This window comes from Salvelinus sp. IW2-2015, unplaced genomic scaffold (genome assembly GCF_002910315.2).
Source record: "Salvelinus sp. IW2-2015 unplaced genomic scaffold, ASM291031v2 Un_scaffold7259, whole genome shotgun sequence".
In the NCBI taxonomy this organism is placed as follows: Eukaryota; Metazoa; Chordata; class Actinopteri; order Salmoniformes; family Salmonidae; genus Salvelinus; species Salvelinus sp. IW2-2015.
The window spans coordinates 6,630-15,211 of record NW_019948519.1 but is presented as its reverse complement, the minus strand read 5'-3'; the positions used below and the strand labels follow the sequence as shown (position 1 = coordinate 15,211).

The window sequence follows — 8,582 nt, the reverse complement described above, 5'->3', positions numbered from 1 at the left end:
CACCTGTTTCTGTGTTGGGTACTGACCAGCTCCCTGAAAACAAACCCGTTTACACCTGTTGTTCTGTGTTGGTACTGACAGCTCCCTGAGAAACAAACCCGTTTACACCTGTTTCTGTGTTGGTACTGACAGCTCCCTGAGAAACAAAACCCGTTTACACCTGTGTCTGTGTGTTTATTCCCCTGTATGCCTCTCTGTGCCCTCCAGTACGTGGCGGTGGTGGTGACCTTCAAGCTGTTCCGTACGTCCATCACGGTGAGGGAGGAGCCCAACGTACCAGAGATCCTGAAGATTCAGATGATCGACCTCAGCACCACCGTCTCCCAGAGACCCGGGGCTCAGGCCATCAAGTGGGTCTCTTCCTCTTCCTTTCCCTAATCACAACCTGGTTCCTCCTGATTCCTGCTTATGTAACAGTTTAACTTTACGTCCGTCCCCTCGCCCCGACCCGGGCGCGAACCAGGGACCCTCTGCACACATCAACAACGGTCACCCACGAAGCATCGTTACCCATYGCTCCACAAAAGCCGCGGCCCTTGCAGAGCAAGGGGAACCACTACTTCAAGGTCTCGGAGCGAGTGACGTCACCGATTTGAAAGGCTATTAGCGCGCACCACCGCTAACTAGCTAGCCATTTCAMATCCGTTACACTTACAAGCAAAAAWGTCAAACAGGAAGYAACAGTGAGGCGCTYCATACGGAAGTGGTCCGTTACTACAGGACTGGTTCGCTWGCACAGAGTGGAATAYGTTCCSAGGATTCATCCCAWGGCATTGAGGAGTTTACCACCGGCCCCAATTATTAAGTGCATCGGCGATGTYGTYGCCAGTAACCGTTCGTACATATCCCAACCAGAAGCCATGGATTACAGGCAACATCCGTACTGAACTAAAGGCTAAAGCTGAYGACTTWCAAGGAGCGGGTCACTAATCCRGAYGCTTATWATAAATCCCGCTACGCYGTCCAATGAACCATCAAACAGGCAAAGCATCAATACAGGACTAAGATTGAATCCTAATACACCGGCTCTGATGCTCGTCGGATGTGKCAGGGCTTGCTAACTGTCACAGAATACAAAGGGAAACCCAGCCGCRAGCTGCCCAGTGACGCGAGCCTACAAGACGAGCTAAATAYATTCTTTGCTCACTTCGAGACAAGCAACACTGAACCATGCATGAGAGCACCAGCTGTTCGAAACATCTGTGTGATCATGCTCTCCGTAGCCAATGTGCGCAAGACCTTTGAACAGGTTAACATTCACAAGGCCGCAGGGCCAGACGGATTACCATGACGTGTACTCAGAGCATGTGTTGACCAGATGGCAAGTGTCTTCACTGACATTTTCAACCTCTCCCTGACCCAGTCGGTAATACCTACATGTTTCAAGCAAACCACCACAGTCCCATCAACAAACTAACATGGTCCAAACACACCAAGACAGTCGTGAGTTCACATACTCACAAAAGGTTTTTGTGTTGTCACAAAAAATGCATTTGTGTTGTCAAAGCAAGAACACACGAGAGAAAACATTAAGGAACATTTTATACAACTGTTGATTAACTATTGATCTCTCTCTCCTCTCCATCCCCTCTCCTCTATCCTCTCCCCTCTCTCTCTCTCTCCTCTCTCTCTCCTCTCCTTCTCTCTCTACCCCTCTTCCTCATTGCTCTCTCTCTCCTCTCTATCTCCACTCTCTCTCCTCTCTCCCCTCTCTCTTCTCTCCCTCCCCTCTCTTCTCTCCTCCCCTCTCTCCCTCCCCTCTCTCCTCCCCTCTTCACCTTCTCCCCTCTCTCTCCCTTCCGTCTCTCTCCTCTCCTCTCCCAGGGTGGAGGCAGCATTAGAGCACTGGTACGTAACAGGGTTGGAACAGCAGGGAGCTGTCCCCTCTCTCATAGCGTCAGTAGGGGTCCCACCTCCTCTCTGCTCTCCATCCTGTTTGAAGTCAACCCAGAGAACAGTGTTGCAGAGCAGCTGCTCCAGTCCAACTCCCAGCCTGTAGAGGTCATCTATGACTCGGTGTGTATGGGTTTTACACACCCTCACTCACTTATTTCCCTGTCACAGTCCTGTCTGCTTGCTGTCATCTCTCCATCTATGACTCGGTTGTAATGGGTTTTACACCTCACTCACGTCTTGTCCTGTCACACTCCTGTCTGCTGTCTATATCTCTCCCATCTAGGACCTTCTCTATCCCGGAAAGACTCAAAATTAAAGCTGACTATCGTTGGAATCTCTCTGTGTTCTCTGTGTCTCTCTGTGTCTCTCTGTGTCTTCTCTGTGTCTGTCTCTGTGTCTCTCTGTGTCTCGCTGTGTTTCTGTGTCTCTTCTGTGTCTGTCCTCTCTCTGTGTCTCCTCTGTCTCTTCTGTTCTGTCTGGTCTGGTCTCTCTGTCTCTCTGTCCTCTTATTTATATATGATTAAGCCTCATTAATGATGTCATCAATGGTGACAACCTGCCTATGAAGTCTGTCTTTAACAAGTAGTGCAGATCACTCTTGGTTAAAGACAGGACTTGACTTTTGTGGGTCACTAAAGTCACTAGTCACTAAAGTCTAAAGTCACTAGTCACTAAGTCAAGTCTTGTGTGTGTCTGTCAGCTGACAGTGAACAGCATGGCAGAGTTCTTTCAGACAAGGAATACACGTGTGGTGTTGTTGTGTGGTTGTGCTGTCTGTCAGCTGAGTGAAGCATGGGAGAGTTCTTTAGACAGGGAAGGAGTGACCTGAGGTGCTGAGTCAGCTACTCTCTCCAACGCTGGAGGAGATCAAGACAAACAGCCACTGTGGGTACAGGAAAGAGGAACACTTTATGACAGCCACTGGTGGGTACAGGAACAGGAAACATTTATAACAGCCATGGTGGGTACAGGAAACAGGGAACACTTTTGACAGCACTGGTGGGTAAGGAAACAGGAAACACTTATGAACAGCACTGGTGGTACAGAGAAACAGGAAACTTTACTAACAGCCACTGGTGGGTACAGGAACAGGAACCACTTTATAACAGCCACTGGTGGGTACAGGAAACAGGAACACTTTTATAACAGCCCTGAAGGTTACAGGAACAGGAAACACTTTGTAACAGCCACTGGAGGGTACAGGAACAGGAATACTTTATAACAGCACTGGTGGGTACAGGAAACAGGAAACACTTTGACAGCACTGGTGTACAGGAAACACTTTGACAGCCATGTGGTCAGAGAAACGGAAACCTGTTGACACCTGGTGGGTACAGGAAACAGGAAACACTTTATCAAAGCACTGGTGGGTACAGGAAACAGGAAACACATTAGTATGTGTCTTCATAAGCTTCTATAACTGCTACATAAGATGTTATTTACATTTTACATTTCTTTAAGTCATTTAGCAACGCTCTTATCCAGAGCGACTTTACAATTGGGTCATTCAGCCTTTAGAATCCAGTGGAAAAGCCACTTTACAATATGTGCATCTAATCTTTTAAGGGGGGGGGGTCAGAAGATTACTTTCTATCCTATCCTAGTATTCCTTAAAGAGTGGTGGTTTTCAGGTGTCCCCGGAAGGTGGTGATTGACTCGGCGTCCTGGCGTCGTGCAGGGAGTTTTCCACCATGGGGGGCCAGAGGCAGCGAACAGTTTGACTGGCTGCCGCGGGAATGTACTTCCTCAGTGTAGGGAGGCGAGCAGGCCAGAGGTGGATGAACGCAGTGCCTAGTTTGGTTAGGGCCTGATCAAGCCTGAAGGTACTGAGGTGCGTTCCCTCACAGCTCCGTAGGCAAGCACCATGGTCTTGTAGCGGATGCGAGCTTCAACTGGAAGCCAGTGGAGGGAGCGGAGGAGCGGGTTTATTACAGCCGTCATAGGCATAGTCAAACACACAGTGCCGGGTAGATGTTTATCTTTGGCTGGTTCTACATTATCTACATTATCTACATTATTGATGATTGTTGTGTCCTCTGTGCAGGCTCTCACACATCATTAAGACCGGAAGGTTCTGGACTGAAGATTGACCTAAAGCTTCATACTCTGGTGCCTAAGTCTGGCTTTACACGCCAAGTCTGACCTGATGATCATAGACTTTGGTAGTCTACAGGTGAGAGCAGACGGGTAGTCTACAGGTGAGAGAGACGGGTAGTCACAGGTGGAGGGCAGACGGGTAGTTACAGGCGAGAGCGACGGTATCAGCAAGGAGTATACAGGGACGAGGTAGTTCAGGCGAGAGGACGGGTAGTTACGGGAGAGCAGACGGGTAGTCTACAGGCGAGAGCAGACGGGTAGTCTACAGGTGAGAGCAGACGGGTAGTCTACAGGTGAGAGCAGACCGGGTAGTCTACAGGCTGAGAGCAGCGGGTAGTCTACAGGAGAGCAGACATGGTAGTTACAGGTGAAGAGCAACGGGTAGTCTACAGGTGAGAGCAGACGGGTATCCTACAGGTGAGAAGACTGGTAGTCTACAGGCGAGAGCGACGGTAGGTAGTTACAGGTGAGAGCAGACGGGTAGTCTACAGGTGAGAGCAGACGGGTAAGTCTACAGGGAGAGCGGACGGGTAGTCTACAGGTGAGAAGGACCGGTAGTCTACAGGGAGAGCAGACGGTAGTCTACAGGTGAGAGCAGACGGGTAGTCTACAGGCTGAGAGCAGACGGGTAGTCTACAGGTGAGAGCAGCGGGTAGTCTACAGGAGAGCGGACGGTATTACAGGTGAGAGCAGACGGGGTAGTCTAACAGTGAGAGCGACCGGTAGTCTACAGGTGAGAGCAGACGGGTAGTTCTACAGGTGAGAGCGGACGGTAGTTCAGGTGAGAGCGACGGTAGTCTACGGGGAGCGACGGGTAGTCTACAGGTGAGAGCAGACGGTAGTCTACAGGTGAGAGCAGACGGGTAGTCAAGTAGGGAGACACGGTATCTACAGGTGAGAGAGACGGGTAGTCTACGGTGAGAGCAGACGGGTAGTCTACAGTGAGAGCGACGGGTAGTCTACAGGGAGAGCAGACAGGTTCTAGAATAATGATGGACAACCACCCTACTGTTTATTGTGTCATAATTTTAAAGAAATGGGTTGTCTGTGTGTCCTTGTGTGTCTCTGTGTGTGTGTCTCTGTGGTGTGTGTGTTGTATACTGGTGAGTGTGACCAGGGACCCCCAATCACCCAGTTTCAGTTCCCTGGATGAGATTATGACCGTGCCTACGAGAAGTACTCACTGGAGCTACGTATGTCCAGGTCTTTACAGCAAGTCAGGTACACACACACACACACACACACGGGGTTTCCGTTAGCCGTAATAGCAATACAAAAAAATGAAAAGCGGATAAATATATGTTCCGGGAGAAGGAAATAGAAGATCCCATTGTGAAATAATAAATCATTTGAGCTGTTGATTGTTGGGAGGAATATGAGTGGATGTAGAGAGAGAGGCTGCTACAGCTGGTCATACAGCGGTGCTGCTACAGCTGGTCATACACGTGCTGCTACAGCTGTCATACAGGGTGATGCTACAGCTGATCACACAGCGTTGCTGCTACAGCTGATCACACAGCGTTGATGCTAGCAGCTGGTCATACAGCCGGTGATGCTACAGCGGTCATACAGCGGTGCTGCTAGCTGATCACACAGGGTGCTGCCAGCTGTCATACAGGCGTGCTGCTGGACTGATCATACAGCGGTGATGCTGTACAGCTGATCACACAGCGGTGCTGCTGGCAGCTGATCATACAGCGGGGCTGCTGCAGCTTGATCATACAGGCGGTGCTGCTGCAGCTGATCATAACCAGCGGTGCTGCTGCAGCTGATCATACAGCGGTGCTGCTCAGCTGATCACAGCGGGTGCTGCTACAGCTGGTCACAGCGGTGATGCTACAGCTGGTCACACAGCGGTGCTGCTGCAGCTGATCATACGTGGTGCCGCTACAGCTGATCATACAGCGGTGCGCTACAGCTGATCATCACAGCGGTGCTGCTACAGCTGGTCACACAGCGGTGCTGCTACAGCTGATCACACAGCGGGGCCTGTGCTACAGCTGATCACAAGCGGTGCTGCTACAGCTGATCACACAGCGGTGCTGCTACAGCTGATCACACAGCTGCTACAGCTGATCATACAGCTGCTACAGCTGATCACACACCGGTGCTGCTACAGCTGATCATACAGCTGCTACAGCTGATCACACAGCGTCGCTGCTACAGCTGATCATACAGCGGCAGACTGCCCGTCTGCTGGAGTGAAGCTGCCTTTCATAAGCCAAATCTCTGAGCAACAACTCTAAATGCAATTACTTGTTTAAAAACGGTTTTGATGTCCAATATTTAAACAGAGCAACCTTTTATATTTCTTAACTGGTCACTTGAAGCGCGCTTCCCACTAGGCAGGCTTCCCACTAGGCAGTCTTCCCACTAGGCAGGCTTCCCACTAGGCAGGCTTCCCACTAGGCAGGCTTCCCACTAGGCAGGCTTCCCACTAGGCAGTCTTCCCACTAGGCAGGCTTCCCACTAGGCAGGCTTCAGCACGTCACACTCCTCTTTGCAACGAGCTGGAMMCAGTATGCATTTTAAGAACGTATACTTCATTGTTTGAAACCTGAATGTTTTACTACATATTATGAGGCGTGTCTTAGCTTGCTCCAAGGTGTGCTCGGTTAAATCCTACCAAACATGCAGGCAATAATTGTTTTATACAGACTTCCATATACCATGTTCTATTGGTTTTCAACTTTATTTCATTGTCCAGTAGCCAAAGGCACAATCATATACACACTGTATTAGCAACCCACGCTAGCTGTTGCATCTCCAGATCTTCTGTATTAGCAACCCATGCTAGTTGTTGCATCATAAATCTTCTGTATTAGCAACCCATGCTAGTTGTTGCATCTCCAGATCTTCTGTATTAGCACCCATGCTAGTTGTTGCATCTATAAATCTTCTGTATTAGCAACCCATGCTAGTTGTTGCATCTCCAGATCTTCTGTATTAGCAACCCATGCTAGTTGTTGCATCTCTAGACTTCTGTATTAGCAACCCACACTAGTTGTTGCATCTATATAGACCTTCTGTATTAGCACCCCATGCTAGTTGTTGCATCTCCAGACCTTCTGTATTAGCAACCCATGCTAGTTGTTGCATCTATATATCGTCTGTATTAGCAACCCATGCTAGTTGTTGCATCTCTAGACCTTCTGTATGCAATCCACACTAGTTGTGATCTATAAATTTCTGTATTAGCAACCCATGCTAGTTGTTGCATCTATAAATCTTCTGTATTAGCAACCCATGCTAGTTGTTGCATCTCCAGATCTTCTGTATTAGCACCCATGCTAGTTGTTGCATCTATAAATCTTCTGTATTAGCAACCCATGCTAGTTGTTGCATCTATAGATCTTCTGTATTAGCAACCCATGCTAGTTGTTTCATCTATAAATCTTCTATTAGCAACCCATGCTAGTTGTTGCATCTCCAGACCTTCTGTATTAGCACCCCATGCTAGTTTTGCATCTCCAGATCTTCTGTATGACAACCCATGCTAGTTGTTGCATCTATAGATCTTCGTATTAGCAACCCATGCTAGTTGTTCATCATAAATTCTCTGTATTAGCACCCATGCTAGTGTGTTGCATCTCCAGATCTTCTGTATTAGCACCCATGCTAGTTGTTGCATCTCTAGATCTTCTGTATTAGCAACCCATGCTAGTTGTTGCATCTCTAGACCTTCTGTATTAGCAACCCATGCTAGTGTTGCATCTCCAGACCTTCTGTATTAGCACCCATGCTAGTTGTTGCATCTCCAGATCTTCTGTATTAGCAACCCATGCTAGTTGTTGCATCTATAGATCTTCTGTATTAGCAACCCATGCTAGTTGTTTCATCTATAAATCTTCTGTATTAGCACCCATGCTAGTTGTTGCATCTCCAGATCTTCTGTATTAGCACCCATGCTAGTTGTTGCATCTCTAATCTTCGTATTAGCAACCCATGCTAGTTGTTGCATCTCTAGACTTCTGTATTAGCAACCCATGCTAGTTGTTGATCATCCAGATCTTCTGTTATTAGCACCCATGCTAGTTGTTGCATCTATAGATTCTGTATTAGCACCCATGCTAGTTGGCATCTTTAGATCTTCTGTATTAGCAACTCATGCTAGTTGTTGCATCTCCAAATCTTCTGTATTAGCAACCCATGCTAGTTGGCATCTCCAGACCTTCTGTATTAGCAACCCACGCCAGTTGTTCCATCTCCAATCTTCTGTATTAGCAACCCATGCTAGTTGTTGCATCTTAGATCTTCTGTATTAGCAACCCATGCTAGTTGTTGCATCTCCAGATCTTCTGTATTAGCAACCCATTCTAGTTGTTGCATCTCTAGACCTTCTGTATTAGCAACCCATGCTAGTTTTGCATCTCCAGATCTTCTGTATTAGCACCCCATGCTAGTTGTTGATCTCCAGATCTTCTGTATTAGCAACCCATGCTAGTTGTTGCATCTAATCTTCTGTATAGCAAACCATGCTAGTTGTGCATCTATCCAGATCTTCTGTATTAGCAACCCATGCTATGTTCATCTATAGAATTTCTGTATTAGCAAACCCATGCTAGTTGTTGCATCTCAGATGCATTCCT

General features: G+C 48.0%; 1 long non-coding RNA gene across 1 annotated transcript; it reads left to right on the top strand.

The window, feature by feature from the left end:
- The first annotated feature begins 210 nt into the window (after positions 1–210).
- On the top strand, positions 211–2,637 carry LOC112079220 (uncharacterized). The gene is made up of 3 exons (XR_011479107.1): positions 211–350; positions 1,825–2,016; positions 2,597–2,637. It is a non-coding gene; the product is annotated as an uncharacterized lncRNA (long non-coding RNA).
- Positions 2,638–8,582: the final 5,945 nt, after the last annotated feature.